This window comes from Primulina eburnea, chromosome 18, assembly GCF_022965805.1.
Source record: "Primulina eburnea isolate SZY01 chromosome 18, ASM2296580v1, whole genome shotgun sequence".
NCBI classification, from domain to species: Eukaryota; Viridiplantae; Streptophyta; class Magnoliopsida; order Lamiales; family Gesneriaceae; genus Primulina; species Primulina eburnea.
In genome coordinates, this window is record NC_133118.1 from 27320333 (window position 1) to 27342397 (window position 22065).

General features: G+C 34.3%; 1 non-coding gene across 1 annotated transcript; it reads right to left on the reverse strand.

Annotated features, from left to right (window-relative positions):
* Window positions 1-11624: 11624 nt before the first annotated feature.
* On the reverse strand, window positions 11625-11731 carry LOC140820381 (small nucleolar RNA R71). The gene has a single exon (XR_012115456.1). It is a non-coding gene; the product is annotated as a small nucleolar RNA R71 (small nucleolar RNA).
* Between the last annotated feature and the right edge of the window lie 10334 nt (window positions 11732-22065).

The window sequence follows — 22065 nt, forward strand, 5'->3', positions numbered from 1 at the left end:
TTCTGTGAGCAGTATTATAAATTTGCCTATCACTATAACCATCAATATTCCATTCATAAATGTTTTTCCCATTATAGCTATTAGCGAAAATATATTCATTTTCTTCAATAAGAACATCCATGGGAGTAGGTTTATTATAATAATATTTAGATGTAGTAGGTCTATCAGCCCATTTAATTTTATTAATTTCTTCATCAGAATTATTTATTTTTTCTAATTCCTCAAACTCTTCATTAAGAGTATTTAAATTAAGATTTCAACATTTTTCTTTTAATAATTTTTCTATATCAGAAATAGAAGATTTAAATTTAAAATCCTTAATATCAGGAGGGGATTGTATAGATGAAGTAGCAACAGAAACAATATTATTTTCTGGTTCTTCTATGTGAACATCTGATTTGATTTTATTGATAGCTAAAATAATTTTATCAATACGATCTTTAAGAGAATTAATCTCTTCTCCTATAATCGTAAGATATAAATTTGTATAATTTTGTTTTTCAATTATCTGATTAATATGTTTAACAGTAATTTGTAACATATCATTTTCAAATAATTTTGAAAAACAGTAAAATTTAAAATTTTATTATTCTTTTCTATTATAAAAGATTGTTGAGGAGGATAAACAGATTTTTGAATCTGTCCTGAAGAAAGTTTATAATTGATTTCAAGAATAGAAATATAGTCTATAATAAATGTTTTAAAAAACCAAGGAACAAAATGTATTAATTTATTCTGGTTTTCACAATATTTATAGAATGTTGAAACAATATATTCAAACTCTTCTTCAGAAAAACTTTTAAAGTACCAATCTCTGAAAGATTCTCATTTGGGTAAATAAAATTCTGCATTGATCTTTGCTCTAGCAGAAGATCCTTTAGTAAAATCAATTTTAGGTTTATTATACATTAAATACTAAAATTCATTTCTGAAACTGTATCAGTTTCTCTAACTTTTTGAAAGTTACTTTTATGAACAATATTATTTTGATTTATAATTAAATAATCTACTGTATTAGTAGATTCTAATTCTTCTCTAACTTGAGAAGTAGATGTTCTAGAAGTTTGTGGTATATCTACCATATAATCTAGAGGTGAAATAAAAGAATGACTAGATTTTGATCTAGCATATATAGAAGATGGTAATAATCTTCTTTGTTCATTATTAACAGTATTTGAACAGATCCTTCATTATTTTGAATAACTTGTTGTAAATCTCTATTTATTATAGGATTTCTAGGAACAGCTTGTTCAATTATCCAGTTTTCTGGAAATTCTATTTCTTCTCATTTTATAGATCTACGGGTTGTAATATTAGATCTATTAAAATTATTTTCTATGAGAATAGTTTCATTTAATTTTTTATCTATTCTTTTACACATAGGATTCAGTGTAAATAATGGTTTATAATAAATACGATAACAGATACATATAACTTCTGTACCAGGAGTATAATTATAACCATGAGTTTTAACATTTAATGTTAAAGAATCTAATATATTTATAAAAGACAAGGATAAAGATAAATTTGGATAAACATCAAAATATACTGGACCATGAGCCAGACTAGATTGAATTATTCCCATAAGGGATTGTTTCCAATTCAAATTTCTACCATCTCTTAAAGCTGCTATGAAGCTTTCTGGTAAACCTTCTAAAGTTAAAGGTCTAAAAGCAATTTGAATTAAACCTATATGAATAAATTTATAATTTTTCATATAAGGCATAATATCTTTATTATTTAATAATCTAATAACCATTTCTTCATTATGAAGAGTTACAGATGATTCTGTAGTTTTAACTACTTGTTTAAAACCAATTCTTTCAAAGGTTCCTAACTTATAGATCATTTTAGAATCTATCTTAGGAATAGTCCATTTATTCAATAAATCTAAATTTTCAGGTAAATCATATTCTTCATTTAAACTGTTATGAACATTTTCTTTTAAACTGAAAATATTCATTTGAATAAAAAGTGCTAAATTATTAACCAGACTATTTCCATGGCTCTGATACCATCTGATGCTTGGAATCAAAGAGGAATCTGATACGTGGCATTTTTAAGTCCAAATGGCATTACTGTCCATTCATAATGTCCTATTGGAACATTAAAAGCAGTTTTATATCTATCAGATTCTTTTATTTGAATCTGCCAAAATCATGATTTTAAATCAAATTTGGAAAATATAATTGCATGAACTAATCTGTCTAATAAATTAATATAATATAATATAATATTTTATTTTATTAATATAATAATAATAATATAATATAATAAAAAAATAAAAAAAAAACTTAAAATTGAATCGGTGGAATCAATTCCACCATACAAGCATCACAATCCTTTCGACAGAGGAGGGTGAGACAGAGGAGTGAAAATATTTTTTTATTTTCTTTTTGATCGTGCGACTTATTGAGTTATCCAATTGACGAACCGACTTCAGATCTGAGATCGTTGACACGAGGTCTTCGATTTGAGGTTTAAATTTTATATTTTTGTGATGTTTGAAATTCGTCGATTTTTGGAATAAATCCGATAAATTGTTAAATCATACACAAATTGAAGATTGTTGAATAGTGTATGATTTTAACGAAGATGAGATGATTATATTGATGTTATTTTGAATTATTCCCAATTTATTATAATTAGAGAATTTAACGATTGAGATTGAAGAATTATTTGTCAGTAGTTATTAATTCTGATTATATATGCGGTAGAATAACCGACAAGAAACTCGTATTCGAAGTCGGAATTGAATTATGATATGATTTTGATTTGATATGAATGTTTGAAGTTTCAAATGATATTTGAAACTCATATTAATGATTTTGGAGTATGTTATTGATTGGAATGAATATGTTATTGATGTAGATAAAGTGTTATATCAATATCTTCAGGCTACATCAATTGGAAACGAAAAATTGAGGTATGTTGCGACCGGGTAACATACGACAGGTATCTGTATTATATGATATATGTTGGATTGATTGGATTGGAATACCTGTCTATGTGCCTATTTGATGATTTGATGTGGCATACATGACATTGAAATTTGAGTATCGATGTATAAAATAAATGTTTTGTTAACACACATTGTTTGATGCATACATCGATACATGACATGCACGTTGAGCTATGATTCTTAGATACCTTGATATGATTGGATTGGATTCCGGGGTTTGTGAACACAATTGCTATGTTGGTATTATATGACCCGTAAAACGTAGACATTTGTGGCCCCATATGATTGGATATGAGATGTGGGATTTGATGGCGCTTCGTCGACGCTATCATACGTGTATTCCCATATCGGCCGGTGTGCCAGCTCGAGCATTGATTTGATTTGATAGCGATTCGATTGATTCTGACATGTGCTCAGTAGATGGGCATTTGACCTGATACCTCCACGACATACATGCATTGCATACCATATATCATTGTTTAGATATCTGTGGTATATATGATTGGTTGTTCCATACGGAGCTTTGCTCACCCCCAAGGGGGGCTGTTGTTGTCTTTGTGTGTGGACAATGGCAGGTACTCCAGGATATCAGGAGACCGGAGAGGGTACTTCTGGTGGGAGCCACAACTTGGGCTGAGGTTTATGTTTATGTCTTGTTCCCAGTATATATGTATATGTATAAATATATACCGAGGCATGTCCCGAGGATATGAGATGTTTGTATGTGATTGGTTGTGATTACGTGTGGGCATGTTTTATGATATGAGATTAAATACTATTTTTAGTATTCAAATAAAAGGATTTGGGCTCATTGTAAAGAAAATTTAAACTCGTTTTCCGCTGTGATTAATTAACCCTAATCAGATTGCATTGTAATAACGATTAGGAGCTAAGGGCCCCACACTTATCATGAAATCTTTACTCATCAGCCATATCTGGTCTGAATCTTATACTCTCCTGAAATGAATCTATAATAGTTCTGTACTTTTTCAGCATATTAACATCAATAATCCAGTCAAATCAGAAAACACAAGTACCTCATAATCTAACTCGATCTCATTCTCATCTTACTGTAGTATACAATATGTCATAGAAATCTCTGATATCAATTTTTCTTTCCCAAAAGGTATAAAGTTTAATACTACAGCAATACAGACCCAACAGGTACCATATATATCAATGCGACTCAGTCAAAGATAATCATAAGAAATGCATTAGTATATATCAATACATATGCAACATAATTATAAAAGAACAGTACCTGCCACTATATCATCAAGTGCCTCTTGGGTCTGTTCCTCGGTCACTACCACCAGATGGTCCTGATCCCTGAAATCTTCGGGAATCTCTCTGTGGACAAACTCTAGCAAAGTGTCCCGACTGTCGGCAGATACGACAACTACCAGTAACTCCCTGGCATTGCTCTGTGGAATGTCTTCCTCCGCAAGTTCTGCAATACACTCCAGTATAACTCGGGCTAGAACCACTGGAGCTAAATGAACCGCTCAGTCCGCTTCCTAACTTCTTAAACTGTTTCTTTCGAGCTTTCAGCAAATCTTTCTTTCCACTCGTGCTGCTGCGATCAAATCGGAGAGGGGATTGCTGTGTCTGGGGTTGTATCGCACACACCCTTTTTAGTTGTCTAATCAGACTCGCCTCCGCTCTCTTCGCTCTACTCAAGGCATCAGCAAAATGATAAGGTCGCTGCATATTCATCAATGCAACTATCTCCGAGTTCAATCCTCTGATGAACTGATCCGCTACAGCTTCATCATTTCCAATTACATGAGGAGCAAAACGCAGTAGAGTAGAGAATTTAGCCACATATTCTTCAATATTCAGTTGACCTTGTCTCAAATTCTCAAACTCTGCTTTCTTGTCCTCTCGGTACGAAACTGAGAAAAATCTCCGATAAAATTCAGTTCTGAATATTTCCCACGAAATCACTGGACCTCTCTGTTCTAACATTCTTTTACTTGTAATCCACCAACTCCTGGCGGCTTCTCGTAACTGATTAGGCACCATTTTAACTCTCTGTTCATCAGTACAATCAAGTAAATCGAACAGCATTTCTATGTCATCAAACCAGTTCTCACAATCTTCAGACGTCTCGATACCACTCAGAATCGGCGGCTGAAATAACTGAAACTCTTTCAACTTTATTTCCATCTGAGTTTCTGATACATCTATCTGTTCATTCGAAGTACTACCCCTTTCTGGAATTCTCGTGGAGTTATATCTGCTTATCAAAACATTAGTAGCCAAATACTACAAATCTGTTCCAATCTTTCTCGGATCATCGTACTGCTGATCAAGAATCAAATCTGATTCATACTCAATAATACATATTACCAATTCAAATCAGATAATTAGATAACATGTATTTCAAAGCAGTAAAGCATAATGTCATGCTAGCACACCCAATGTAAGTCAACAATAAAATAAATCTCATGCTAGCAATCACATGCAAGGAAAGAAAACTCAATCTACCCCGCTCATTCTCTTCTATCTCAGTCTAAATGATCTATCGCTCTGATACCACATGTTGTGGGGACCCGGACGCTAATCATCTTCTTAATCGTCATTGGGACTAATTTAACCAATTAGAATAAACAGGGTCTAACTTTTTTTTTTTAAAATGCGGAAGGTAATGGAATCATTCTATTATACAAACCAGTATAATAATACAAATCCTGTATAACATGCATCTTGTTCAAAAGTAGGTTCACTACTACAATCAAGTAATAAAACCTATCTATATCCAAGTCTGGAATCACCACTCTAATCTCGATCTTTCTTCACCTCTGTGACCCTGAACATGTCCCACCTGTTGCCATGCACACATACAGACAAGATAACAGCCGGATAACTCCGGTGAGATATAAATATCTCAGTATAAACAAAGTATCAATGCAATCATATAAAACATATATAAAAGCATAAACAATCATTAAAACATGTATTCAATCTGTTTACATGAACCAATACGAATCTGTATTTAAGTTAATGACTTTTTATCTTATCTCAACTTATTTCTAACCTAGGGATCCCGATCCAATTTAGACTTCGGCATGCTGTATCGAATATCTACAATAGAAGTCGATCTACATCTAAGCTCATCGATACACCGTAAGTCTAGAGTCTTAGCGTTTCTGACAAAGACTCGGCGGTTCTGTCCTAGCTAAGCTGATCTGTCCTAGACTCAAACTCTGGCTCTGCTATCATTCAATAGAATGAACATATCAATCTGATAATCTGCAAATATCAATGCAATAAAATAAAGTATGTGATTTTGGGAAACTCAAGTCAAACCTAACTCGAGTTGTGCAATCCCGAATCAACATTTATTTATACCTTTGTCTTCCCGGTCTGATGAAGACGAAGTCTTGTATTCTGATATGTCCATACCCAGTCTGGCAATGAAAATCGCATAATTACAATATCAGTATATAACTCAATTCAAAACCTGTTCTGATATCTGATCCATATCTGAACAAGGTACAATCTAATTCATATCCACAATATCACGATATAATCGAAATCATTACTGAATCTGATCAATCTAAATCAACTGATGTTTCGGCGGCATAACGATATAGTCTCGATAACCCGGTCAATCTCAACATGACAGATATAATATCAGAATTCATAATCAGTATCAGTACAATTCATAATCTGAATAACAATACAACTCTGATATCAAATCTCAATCAATTCAACTCTGAAAATCATAACAATTGTATAACCAGTCTATTCTTTAATCTGACTTCAATTATACAATTTCTACTGTAGCAGAAACATCATATATGATTCGTATTCAATTCTGACAATATCATAAATTCAAATCATGTCTAAACATAATAAAACTTACGTCCAGTTGTAGCCTGTGTCGCTAGGAACTCGGTGCTGTACTCGGATTTGAGTTCTGATAATCGGATTGAACAAAATCACGAATCTATGCTTTAAAATCTGAAACCCCTTTGGCCCTCGTTTCCTTTTTCCCTCTGAAGGAATTTGCATGTGCGCGTATGGTTCTGTCCTCCTCGCGCATGTGCGCCCATACATGTCGCACATGTGCACGGGGACTTCTTTTTGCACCTCTTTTGATTTTCTTTCATCTTTCCTAGTTCGATCCGTTCTGTCTATAATCATATCAATTATCACCAATAGATTATAATAATCATCGCCAAATCATTTCGGATTAACAGGATACGTTTCTCGGGCCTTACAGTTATTCCATACGGAGCTTTGCTCACTCCCAAGGGAGGCTGTTGTTGTCTTTGTGTGTGGACAACGGCAGGTACTTCAGGTTACCAGGAGATCGGATATGGTACTTCTGGAGGGAGTCACGGTTGATTTGAGGTTTAGTGGTCTATCTCAGTGTATATATGTATATGTATCTATATACCGAGGCATGTCCTGAGGATATGAGTTGTTTGTATGTTGTTGATTTTGATTATGTGTGGGCATATTTTATGATGTGGGATGAAATACTATTTTAGTATTCAAATAATATATTTTGGGCTCATTGTTAAGAAAATTTAAACTCGTTTTCTGCTGTAATTAATTAACCCTAATCAAATTATATTTTAATAACAATATGTAGCTAAGGGCCCCACACAGTATGATATAAGAGCATAGCTGGGAATGCTCGATTGAGTCTTGTGTACACGTAATAAGCACAAATGAATTGTGCATTTGTGTTTGATTTATTGTATTATTTCCTCCTACTTGATTTAGTTTGTGTAAGTTATTGATGAGACTACTGATTTGATATGATGATGATGTGTAATTGATAATTATTTGTGATATTTATACTCTATTCTGTAGATGGATCCCACAAATGAAACTGCGAGTAATAATATTGAGAGGATAGTTGAACAATTCGAAGGAATGTCCATGGACTTGGTGATGGCTCGATTCCAGGATTTGAAACCACCGAGGTTCTTTGGCACTGAGAGTGCAGAAAGAGCATAGGCCTGATTAAAGGATATCGATCACTTGTTTAACATTGTTGAGTATTCCAAGCCTCAGAGAATGAATATTCCTTTGTATCAAATGAAAGACCGAGCAAAATCTTGGTGGGAAGCCGCTGAGATTGGACTGAAAGAGGCCGGGATTGAAGTCACATGGGATGTCTTCAAGGCCTAGTTTTTGGAGCATTATTCTCCTCCTTCGTATTATACCTCCCAAGAAAACGAATTCAATAGCCTGCAGCAGAGAACGATGACTGTTGTAGAATATGCTTCGAAGTTTTCAACCTTGTTGAAATATGCGCCTCATGTAACGACAAATGCAAAAGCGAAATTGATATGCTCATAATAGTTTGCATTTTTGTTGTTATATCTCTCATTGTTACCATTACCAACGTACTTAATTGACACATTTTTGTGTGCTTTTATTGTAGGAGGAAGTTTTCTGCTCTTGCGATAAATCTGGGATGAAAAAGGTGATTTTATATCACAATCAAAGTTGCCGATATGACCTTATGACTACTCTTCGGCTGCCTAGTGAGAATTAAGAATTTTCATATTACATAAATACAAGATATATTTTTTTCCATAAAAACTTAGTATTTTAGTGGATGTTTCCTAATATCTTTTAGATTTTAGAATGACAAGATAAGATTTTTGTAACAAACAAAATCTTCAAAAATAAAAAGCCACAATCTCACGTGATAAAGGAGAGAGAGGCGGCAGAATCAAGAAATAGATCTCCCAACATTCTCCAATAACCAACAACTCACAATTCCTTCCACCATAATCACACGTGAAGAGAAGAAAAAGGCACATGATTTTCTCCACGGCTCAAGTACTTTTCTTTTCTTTATTTATTTTTATGGAGATTGTAAACGAACCATGCTTGGCTAATTTTCTAGTCTGGTTTAAAGGTTGTTTTCATTGTTTAATTTATCACTGTGAGATATTCATTCTTATATTTAATATGCTTGTTATTCCAAGTATTTGTCGATTTATGATTTAATTCTATGAATATTTTATATCAATTAATCTGATAATTTAATTCAATATTGGATTTTCTACTGCTAACCATGAATTTAGTGATACGTAATTGTCATAAATGATTGGTACATGAGTAGCATAAATTAGATGTGTTGTGCTATCATAATATATTAATCTAAATAAATCAACAAAATTGAATTTATCAATTGCAGCTATCTCGGTTGTTAGATTTCAGGATAACTGTTTTCACAAATCTAAGAGCTATAGTTAATTAATATGGAACGCTATTGTGCCCAGTTGGTTATTGATAAGTTTTGACACGATGCTGGGTTCGGTCAATTAATTTAGGAAAACATAAGAATTTTAGCGGTTATCTCTATAATTCTAAGGTTAATTTCTTGAAACAACTTGAATAAATTATTTCTTACCCGATGAACAGTGACATAATTAAATAGTAGAACTCTTTCTCATATTAAATTTCTCCTTTTATTCTAGTTGATTAATTATCATTTAAATTATTATTTTCCTTTATTGGATAAATTTCATTTAGTATTTTATTTAATTCATATACAAAAAATCCACCTTTTACTTGCATTTTGCTCGAAAGAAATCAACCCTTGTTCCCTGTGAATTCGACCATGCTCACCATTACACTAATTTTATTTAAAGATTAGGAATTTAAGTTTGGTGGCACAACGACAGCCCACCAAATTTTGGCGCCGTTTCCGAGGTATTGTGCAAGGTTAATTTCTTGTGAGTTCAGTTATTTTATTTTATTTATTTATGTCTCGTTCTTCTTGTAAAGGTGAACTAGAATATATTCCGGAGACCGAGAAGACAACCTAAAGATTGAAGAAAAAAAAAAGCAAGACTACAGGGTAAACAACCATCATCATCATCTTCCTCTCCTGATTTACGTAGCATTGGAGTCAACTGAAATTGAAGGAAAATCCGATCTTGATCTTAACATTGAAATAAGTGAGAGTGACGAAGAATTAATGGCAGAACCAGCTCAAAGAACCCTCAGGGAGTTAGCTAATCCTAATGTTATTCAGCAGCAATTATTCATTCAATTCCCTACTACTGAAGATACTTTTGAATTAAAATCGGGTTTGATTCATTTATTGCCTATTTTCCGTAGTCTTGCAGGTGAAGATCCTCACAAACATCTGAAAGAGTTTCATATTGTGTGCACAATCATGAAACCACAAGGTATTACTGAGGAGCAAATCTCCTTGCGAGCTTTTCCATTCTCTTTCCCTACAAGATATTCCACATTCAACCACACTCAAAAGACAACGGTTTTATCAGAAATCATTGTTTTTTTTCCTTTTAACAACAGTTTTCGTTGAAAACCGTTGTCTTTTATGGGTCAAGGACAATGATTTTAGTAAACCGTTGTCTTTTATGGGTCAATGACAATGGTTTTATTAAACCGTTGTCTATGGGCGTGACTTTTGGTTGCTTGTGTTGGTTTTTTATTTAGCTAAGACAACGGTTTTTGTTAAAACCGTTCTTTTATGGGTTACGACAACGGTTTGTATACCGTTGTCTATGAACGGGTTTTTTTAGTAGCTACGACAACGTTTATTAATAACGTTGTTTATTAATACCGTTGTCTTTGAGTGCGTATTTATGTAACTAAGACAACGATTTATCTTTTAATAAAACCGTTTTATGTCTCTGTTAATTCAACAATGCACCTACGACAACGGTTTTGACAAAAACGTCGTTAAATTTAGAGACGGTTTAAGCAAAACCGTTTAAACCATCGCATGATTTAAATTAACGACGGTTTTGCTGAAATCATAAATAAATTTAGCGACGGTTTAAACAAAACCGTCGCTCCATTTATTAAAACCGCATCACTTTTGAAGTTAGCAACATAATTTGGTTAAACCGTCGCTATTGGCGACTGTTTAAACTAAACCGTCGCCAATAGCCACTGTTTAATAAACAACCGTCGCTAATAGCAACGATATAGGATTAATTGTCGCTAATAACGACAGTTTAAACAAAATCTATCGCTAATAGCGACAATTTTACCAAACTCAGTCACAATCTGTCTATAAATATCCGTATTTTTGGTCCATTTTACTCCACACCTCTTCACAACACTTAAAATTTTTCTCTCTTATTCGATTTTAGTAGTTTTTCGCTTCAAAATTTTTTGTAAAGTTTTAAGCGTTATTTAAATGAATATTGTTCGCATTGTCATATTGCCATTTTTTTTTAGATTTATTAAATTATAAAAACAATTTTTTTTATTCTCCTGAAAATATTAGCGACAGATTGTTTGTACACCGTCGCTAAATTAGGGACGGATTTTAAATCCGTCGCAAATAAAACCTATGACAACAGTGAAAAACCGTTGTCTTCGAGTGCACTCTTTAATCACAGGGCCTTTAACAACGGTTTTACAAGACCTACAACAACGGTTTTTCACCGTCGTCTTTAGACGTCTACGACAAAGGTTTTTCACCGTTGTCTTTTAGTGCACCCTTTAACCACAGGGCCTTTAACAACGATTTTACAAGACCTATGACAACGGTTTTTCACCATTGTCTTTAGCCTTTTTTTTTGTAGTGTTTAGCCAACAAAGCTAAGGATTGACTCTATTACTTGCCCTCTGGGACGATAACGACTTGGGAAAATATGAAACAACAATTTTTGGAGAAGTCTTCCCAACTTCACGTGCAACAAATATCAAGAAGGACATTTGTGGGATTAGACAGCTGAAAGGGGAGACTTTATATGAATATTGGGAGAGATTTAAGAAATTATGTGCCAGTTGTCCTCAACATCAGATTCCAGAACAACTCCTAGTCCAATATTTCTACGAGGGTCTCTCACATTTCGATAGGAACATGATTGATGCTACAAGTGGAGGTGCATTGGTAAACAAAACGCCTCAAGAGGCACGAGCTCTAATCTCCAACATGGCTGCCGATGCACAACAGTTTGGGACTAGGCAAGATAACCCTCCACGACAAGTTAATGAGGTAAGCGCTAACCCTATCGATCAAAAGTTAGATTCTTTGACATCCCTTTTGAAAAAGTTGGTTGTAGGACAGGTACAACATGCCAAAGCTTCTGGTATATGTGCGATTGTTGGACATTCGACGGACATGTTCCCTACATTACAAGAAGATCCAACACAACAAGTTAATGCAATCGACGTGTTTCCTGGACAACCTCAGCGCCGATATGATCCATATTCTAATAGCTTCAATCCAGGATGGAAAGATCACCCGAATTTCAGCTTTATGAATCAAGGAGGTCAACGGGGATATCCACAACAAAATTATCACAAACATCCATCACTTGCGCAAGCCTCTAACTCGGGTATGTCCCTAGATGAAATTGTGAATGCCTTAACTGAGAACACTCAAAAATTTCAAAAGGAAACGAGGGCTAGCATTAAGAATTTGAGCACTCAAGTGGGACAATTGGCGCCCACAATTCACAAGTTGGAAACACAAAATTTAAGTAATCTACCTTCTCAGAAGTGGTGAATCCAAGAGAGAATGTGAGTGCAATTACTTTGAGAAATTATAAATAATTGGAGGTTCAAGAAATTGGGGTACAAGCATCAGCCAAGCAACAGGAAGAAAATGGGATAAAAGTTGAGGATAAAATAATCAATCAAAATGATGCTCCGAAAGGTAAGTTTTCTCCTCTATTTGAGTATAAACATATTCCCCCATTCCCTCTTGCATTGAATAGGAAATGTGAAAGTATTAAGTTGAATGAAACTTTATGTAGATGTGAGGTAAATATTCCTTCATTAGATGATGTTAAACCAGTACCTCGTTGTGCTAAATTTTTAAAAGAATTGTGTACTACACAAAAAAGAAATAATTTGAAGGCTGTAAAAGAGAAAAGGTAGGAGAAAATGTTTCTACTGTTATTCAAAAAACTATTCATATCAAATGCAGTGATCCAGGTATGTTTTCTATCCTTTGTACTATTGGCGATACTCGACTTGAAAATGCTATGTTGGATTTGGGTGCTTCTATCAATGTCATGCCTGATTCTGTTTATAATTATTTGGAACTTGGACCTCTGACTGAAATTGGCATTGTGATTCAATTGGCTGAAAGGTCCACTGTTTATCCTAGAGGTGTAATTGAAGATGTTCTTGTGAAAGTTAAAAATGTGGTTTTTCCTGCTGACTTTTATGTGCTTGACATGGAAAATGATGATTTAAACAGTCAAATTTTGCTAGGAAGACCATTTTTTAAAACTTCAAATTCTGTCATAAATGTTAATAATGGTACCCTTACCATGGAATTTGATGGTGAGATTGCTAAGTTTAATATTTATGATACCATGAAATATCCTGTTAGTGACAGCACTATTAATACTCTTGATATCGCTAATCACTTGTCACAAGAAAATTCAAAAATTAATGATAAGAATGATTTAGAGGAGATTATTGAAAGACCTGTTGAGAATTCTAATACTATATTTTCTCTCTCTGATTCGCAGACATCTAAAATTGCGCGAAAAATTCCTCCAGATCAACCCAAGCATGTACTCATAAAAAAGGGGGAAATATCCAAGGGATATGGATTTACAAGAAATTCAAAGAAAACAAGCATTTGCTGAAATTTGCTATGAAAATATTCAAGCAGAATAAAGTGGACAAAGTGACCATCTATGAACCACCATGAGCAACAAGAAAGAATGAATGTCGAACATAACGACTTAAAAAAATTGCCCTTTTTTGAGGCAACCCAAATTTTTATTCTTAATATTTATAAATTTTGTTACTTTTGTGCAGAAGAGGTCTTTTTACAGGGAATGATCACACCTTATAAGGAAACCACTTCTGGTTAAAAAAAAATTGAGGTCTTAAACAAAGATGAAGTCTTTTAACAAGGCGTGATCACGCCTTGTTCGTACACTTCCTCTGTAGTCCCAACACAATAGATGTCTTTTGACAAGGCGTGATCACGCTTTGTCCGAAAACATCTTCTAAAAAAAAAAGAATTTACCTTTCTTTTATCTAACAGTATTTGTTCTCACCCCTTTCACATATTCTCTCAACAGCTTCTATCATCGATCCACCATTTCCACGGCCACAACAATAGAAAGCTTTACTCTACAATATCAAACAATTTTCAGAGGAGTTCTCTTACTTCCCTTGCATTTTTTCTATCTGCGTTGTGCATCTATTTTTTGTGTGATTGAGGACATTGTCACATATAGGGGTGGGAGGGGTATATAGCTTTATTTCTAGTTTCAATTTCTATTTTTTTTCTAGTTTCACTTTTTTTCTTTTTTCCATTTTTTTTGCATGTTTATTCAAAAAAAAATTAAAATTATGAAAAGTGAATAAAAAAAGGGGAGAGAGAGTACGACATAGTGAATTTGTTTGATCCATAAAGTATTTAGTGTTTATTCATTATCTCTCATTTGAATCTTGAATGCCTCTGATGCGAGTCTAAAAAAAATGATGTTTTCTTTGTGTGCAACTATTTTGGCATTATTATTGCTACATTTATGGGAAGTTGCTCTTGATGATGTGTTGAAATGAAAATTGTATGGGGTCTAGTACACATACCGTTTTTTTTTTGTGAGCTTTGGGCCTATGAGCAATCATCATATCATGCTCCGTTTTTTTATTTGATTGTGTGTTGGTTATGCATTGTTGTTTTTTCTAGAACTTGCATTGTGATACATGTCTTTGTTGACATCTTTTGATGGATTAGTTGCACAAACAAAAGTAAAGGGTATTAGGTTTAAATCATTTTCTTTCGCATCATCAGTGTCGTTCTTTTTAGCCTACCCTGATTCATTTATCCTTTAGTAAGCCAAGTTCGAGTCTGAGCCTATTCTTTGGAAAATAGCCACATTACAAGCCATGATAAATCCATTTTGTTGGTTATTCCTCTATTTGAACATTGAATTGGAGAATCTTACGAACATTTCGCATTTAGCACCGCTTTGAGCCAAGAAAGTGCAAATTGTTGTGATCGAGTGATTAATGCTCGAAATCGTTGTTTCAAAAACTTCTTATGCAAAAAAAAAAAGAATTTATATATATATATATATATATATATATATATGTATATATATATATAATATATATATATATATATATATATGTATGATGAAAAAGGAAAATGAAAAAAATATGAGTGGGAAGGAAAATAAGAGCAACGAATAAGAAAAAAATGTTCTTGGATGTATAATGAGATTGAAGATGTTATTGTTAGTTAGATGCAATTGTCTTTGTGAAAAGTGTGTGATTTCTTCAATTCCATAAACCCATTGTGTCTTCTTTCCTACCTGACCTCTAGCCATGTTATAACCCATTTACAGCCCTTCATCGTGCATGTTAATTCATTCATTTTGTGGAAGATGAGATATATTTGCAAGCTTATGGTAAAAAATTTCAGTGTTTAAACATTAGAACTCCTTGATACATACCTAGACACTTATGAGTGAAATGATTGAATCCTTTGAGGAGTGTTTGTACCCTATGCATTTTTATTTCATTTCTACACACTCCGATCAAAGCAGTTGTTCATAATGTTCATATGTCAGATGATCAACAATTGAATTTCTTTGGTGCATGAAAAAATATTTTACGGACAAGTAAATGAAGCAGAAAGAGGATAATGAGTTTAGATAATGAATTGGGATCTTTTATGCTTGAGGACAAGCATGGTTTAGGTTTGAGAGATTTGACATGCTCATAATAGTTTGCATTTTTTTATGTCTCATTGTTACCAATACCAATGTGCTTAATTGACACATTTTTGTGTGATTTTATTGTAGGAGGAATTTTTCTGCTCTTGCGACAAATCTGGAGTAAAAAAGGAGATTTATATCACAATTAAAGTTGCCGATATGATCTTAGTGGAAGACTTCAACCAGAAAATTCAGAAGTGTTTTTTGAACAAGGCGTGATCACGCCTTATGACTACTCTTCGGCTACCTAATGAGAATTAAGAGTTTTCATATCAAGGAATAAATACAAGATATAGTTTTTTTCCCATAAAAACTCAATATTCTAGTGGATGTTTTCTAATATCTTTTAGATTTTAGAATGGGAAGATAAGATTTTTGTAACAAACAAAATCTTCAAAAATAAAAAGCCACAATCTCACGTGATGAAGGAGAGAGAGGCAGCAGAATCAAGAAATAAATCTCCCAACATTCTCCAATAACCAACAACTCACAATTCCTTCCACCATAATCACACATGAAGAGAAGAAAAAGGCGCGTGATTTTCTCTCCGATTTTCTCCACGGCTCTAGTACTTTTCTTTTCTTTATTTATTTTTATGGAGATTGTAAACCGAGCCATGCTTGGCTAATTTTCTAGTCTGGTTTTAGGGTTGTTTTCAATGTTTAATTTATCAATGTGAGGTATTCATTCTTATATTTAATATGCTTGTTATTCCAAGTATTTGTGGATTTATGATTTAATTCTGAATATTTTACATCAATTAATCTCACAATTTAATTCGATATAAGATTTTCTACTGCTGACCATGAATTCAATGATACGTAATTGTCATGAATGATTGGTACATGAGTAGAATAGATTAGATGTGTTGTGCTATCATAATATATTTAATCTAAATAAATCAACCTGCAGGTATCTCGGTTGTTAGATTTCAATATTAACTATTTTCACAAATCTAAGAGCTATCGTTAAGTAATATGGAACGCTATTGTGCCCAGTTAATTATTGATAAGTTTCGATGGGATGCTGGATTCGGTCAACTAATTTAGGAAAACACAAGAATTTTTGCGGCTATCCCTACAATTCTAAGGTTGATTGCTTGAAACAACTTGAATAAATTATCTGTTATCCGATAAAGAGTGATATATTAAATAGTAGAACTTCCTTGAATCAGATCTTTCTCATATTAAATTCTTGATTTTATTCTAGTTAATTAATTATCATTTTAATTTATTATTTTCCTTTCTTGGATAAATTTAGTTAGTATTTTATTTAATTCATATACGAAAAATCCCCCTTTTACTTGAATTTTCTCGAAAAAATCATCCCCCGTTCCCCGTGGATTCGACCCTACTCGCCATTACACTAATTTTATTTAAAGAGCAGGAATTTAAGTTTGGTGGCACAACGACAGCCCACCAGAAATATAACAGGTTTGTGAATGGATTGCATCCTGCTATATATACTTTTTTCATTTCAGGTTTGCCTACGAGCTACGCAGAGGCAGTTGAACGGGCAAAGGCAGCCGAAGCTGGACTAAGGCGAGGAGGTCCTCAGTACGCTCCTTCAACTCCAGTGTCAGGTCAGCAGCCTACCTTGCGCCCGTAAGGTAGAAAGTTTAAAAATATTGGTTTTACTGCTTCTTCATCTTCTTCTAGTTCCAGTGGATCCCAGCGAGGGAGTCACACAACATATTATTTTCGAAACTATGCATGTACATGTTCTTAACTCATGATTTTTGGTTCCAAAAACATGTTTTTATGTGTTAGAATGGGCCGCCAAGATTAGGATATGATCAAGGGTGGTTTTGCACAAGTTTAAGGAGTCCTAGAACCACACAAAACGCTGCACACACGGAAGAACACAAGCTGGAACCATCTTCTCGGTTTTGGTTGATCAAGGCTCAGTTTTTGGGTAAATCTTAGCATGGCCTGGAACGGCGGGGACTAGGGCTGGGCTAGGGTCAGGAAAGGCGTCCTAGCCACGCTAGGACTCGAGACAAGGGGCTGGGGAGGAGTCCTAGCACCCGAGAAGCTTCAAGGGGATCGCACAGGGTGCAGCTTGCGCAGGGAAGAAAAGGCTTGGCCAGGGGGCTTCGGGCAGGTCTAGGTCAAGTCCTTAGGGTCCTAAGATGGTGCACAAGGGTCAGGGACTGGCTCGTTGGTTAAGTGGCTAAGCAAAGAAACATAGAGTCCTAGCATGAGTAGGAGTTCTCGGCCAAAGCATGTGCTGAAGTTGGGGCTTCGATTTTGGGCTGGGGTTGAAGTCCTTTGGTTCTAAGGGTCCAGGAGGGTTCCTAGAGGCGTTGGGCAGGGTTCGGCTCAGGGTGGATCGAGCTTGGCTCATGGAAAAACGAACATGGATCAAGGGTAGGCTAGATGATTCGGTTAGGGGTTTCTATCGGCTTTAAAGTTGAAACATGGCTCACGGGGGTCGGGTCATGCTTCACGAGGGCTAAAATAATATAAAAAGTCTAAGTTTTTAATTTAAGAATTTTATATTAAAGTTTGAATTAATTCGGGATTAAGACGCATTAAAAACGTATAATTAAGGATTAATTAAAATCCTAGAATTTAAGCTAAATAAAATTATGAAAAATTTAAATTAAGCTTAAATAATTATTTGGGACATGTTAAAGTCAATGGAATTAAGAAAATGTCAAATTCGAGGATTTTACGTCTAAAGGTAAAACGGTAATTTTACACATATGAAATAGTAAACGTCATGGCAATGCTCTGATTGCTGTTTTATATATTAAAATATTTATTTTAAATATTTATGGATTTTTATGATTTAATATGGATATTTAAAAGCTATGTTGCATGCTTGGTTTAAAAGAAAAATGATATTGTTATGCATGCTTTTATAAAGTGATGGAAATATGAAATGTTGAAGGATAGGAAGGGATTGTGATTAATACAAACAAGTGATACAATGATACGTTAATAAGAAAGGAAAATGCTAAGTTGACGGGTGAGAGTGTCCCAGATGGATCCATTGCCCAATATGAATACGAATACGAAAGTCACAATCAACGATCTGAATTCAACGAATACGAATACGAATACGAATATGAATATGTTTATGATGGATATGAATATTTTTATGATGGATATGAATATGTTGATGATGATACAAATACGTTTATGATGATATGAATATGTTAAAGTTTATGAGGATTATTGAAATGTTTATGTTTTTACATGATCATGAAAATGTTATTTAAGGGCAAGTATTTTCACTATTGCATGTGATCTGTATACGTATTATGTTGTTATCAAGATTATGGTGTGTTGAGTCTTTAGACTCACTAGGTGTGATCGATGCAGATGAGTTTTATGTTGAGGGTAGTGGAGGTCTTGATTGATGATCTGACTGTACTGAAGGTGCACATAACCCGAGGACCAGCGCTAGTTTTTCACACTAGTTTATGATTTTAAGATTATGTTAAAGATATTTTTACGACTGTTTATTTATGTTTTGACTGGTTGTTGAGAGGTTGTTAGTATGAGCTACACTTTTCAAATAAGGCTTTTAGGTTTGGTAAAATGTTGTGTATATATATATATATTTCTAGTACTTTTTAAGCAAAACGAGTAGTGGATGTTTCACCATTTTTCTCGTGTATGTCCGATTAGGGGTACGACTTCTTCCCAACCCAGTCAGGATTTCAAGGTGGCCCTAGTACGATGAGACCTGTTATTCATGTTCCCTATTTTCAGCAATCAAATGCTTCACGATATCGAGGATATGGTGGTCAGACTGTCCAAGGCCCTCCTCAAGTTAAAGTATATGCCTTGACCGAGGATCAGGCGCAAAAAAAGCTCCTGGTGTTGTTATTGCATGTATCTGCAGCTTTGCGATTATCCTGCACGTGTTTTATTTGATACAGGAGCATCTCACTCATTCATATCTCATGCATTTGTTGCATCCCATTATATTATGTGTACCCCATTGTATGATACTTTGTCAATAGTCACGCCAGCATGAAAGATTATTATATCTGAGCAAGTTGTGCATTATTTTGTATTCATTACGAGGATAATGTGATGTTCCTGAATTTAATTGTCCTTCCAATGCACGACTTTGATTGTATTGCTGGCATGGATATCTGGACAACCAATTGAGCTAATGTCGATTTTTTTTCATGTAGTGGTTCGATTTCGACTTGTTGATAGACCCAATTAGAATTTTTATGGTAAGGGTTCCCAAGCTAAAATTCCATTGGTATCCTCTTTGGAAATGTCCATGCTTTTGTTTAGCGGGGATGAGGGTTATCTTGTCTATGTTGTTGATGTATCTAAAAAAGAGCCCTCTTTATCTGTTATTCAAGTTGCTAAAGAGTTCCCAGATGTATTTCTAGATGAGATTCCTGATTTTCCGCCTTATCGAGAAGTTGAATTTAGTATTGATCTTATGTCAGGGATTGCACCTATTTCTAAAGCTCCTTATCGCATGGCACCTCTGGAATTGAAAGAACAATTACAGGATCTTTTCGATAAGGGATATATTCGACCGAGTTTATCACCTTGGGGAGCTCCAGTTTTATTTGTTCGAAAGAAATATGGTACTATGCGAATGTTTATCGATTATAGGCAACTGAATAGGGCTACTATGAAAAACAAGTATCCACTTCCTCGTTTTTAATGACTTATTTGATCAACTTCAGGGTATTCTGTCTACTTTAAGATTGATCTTAGTTCTGGTTATCATCATGTACGAGTTCGAGAAGAAGATGTGCCTAAGACTGCTTTTCGTACCAGGTATAGCCACTATGAGTTCTTGTTTATGCCTTTCGGTCTCACGAATGCTCCTGTTCTCTTTATGGACATAATGAATCGTGTTTTTCAATATTTTCTTGACCGATTTGTTATTGTTTTTATCGATGATATTATTGTATATTCGAAATCGAAAAAAGAGCATGTTGAACATTTGAGACTGTACTTCAAACTCTTTACAATAACCATTTATATGATAAATTGTCCAAATGTGAATTTTGGATAGACAAAGTAATATTTTTGGGCCACGTCATTTTGAGACATGGCATATATGTTGACCTACGAAGGTTTAAGCTGTATTGAATTGGCCGAGGCCTACGAATTTTCCTAAGATCCGTAGCTTCATGGGCTTAGCGGGTTATTATCGTCGTTTTATTGAAGGATTTTTGAAAAGAACTAAACCTATTACTCAATTGACACAGAAGAATCAGCGATTTATTTGGTCAGATGAATGTGAAGCTAGTTTTCTTGAATTGAAGACGAGATTGACCACAACACATGTGCTTACTATTCCCTCATGTACCGAAGGATTTTTAGTGTGTAAAGATACATCTGGTAAATGTTTGGGTTGTGTTCTGATGCAACATGACAAGGTGGTTGCTTATGAGTCTCGTCAATTAAAGTCTCATGAAACTCGTTATCATGTTCATGATCTTGAATTGGCTGCCATTGTGTTTGCTTTGAAGATTTGGCGTCATTATTTGTACGGAGAAAAGTTTGTTATTTATTCGGATCATAAGAGTCTGAAATATCTCTTTTCCCAACCTGATTTGATTATTAGGCAATGCAAGTGGATGGATCTCCTGAAGGATTTTGATTGTGAGATTCAGTATCACTCTGGATTGGCGAACATTACTGCAGATGCCCTTAGTCGGAAAGTTCATGATTATGTTTTAGCTTCTGTTAATGTCGCCAAAGTACACGAAGATATATGTACTTCTGGTTGGACTTTTGACTCGAATTGGAATTCTGTCACTGTTTCATCATTTCAAATTGAGCTTAATTTTATATCTAAAATACGAAAGGCGCAACGAAGTGATGCTCAGATTCAAAAGTCGAAAGAACTTTTATCTGCAGGACATCCTTCTGGATTTCAGATTTCTTCTGATAGTTCTTTACGACTTAATGGTCGGCTAGTAGCCCCTGATAATCCTGAATTGAAATTTGTCTCTCTTTGTGAAACACATTGTACCAAAAACAGTATTCACCCTAGAGGCCAAAAAATGTATTTGACATTGAGACCTCAATTCTAGTGGAGACGTATGAAGAAGGACATTGCTGAATTTATATCGAAATGTTTTGTCTGCCAGCAAGTGAAAGCCGAGAGAATGAAACCAGAAGGATTACTCCATAGTCTTGAAATCCCAAAATGGAATTGGGAACATATTGTTGTGGACATTGTGACTCATTTGCCTCGTTCGCCCAAATGCTGTGATGCTACTGGGTTATTATCGATCAACTTTCAAAATCTGCACATTTCATTCCATATGAGCGGACTATTCTTATAAGAAAATGGCCCGTTTATACATTGATAATATTGTGAGACTGCACGGTGTGCCAGTCTCGATTGTATCTGATCGTGATCCAGATTTGCTTCTAAATTCTGAGGGTAGTTTCCAAGAAGCTAAAGGTACGCGTTTGGCTATAAGTACTGTTTATCATC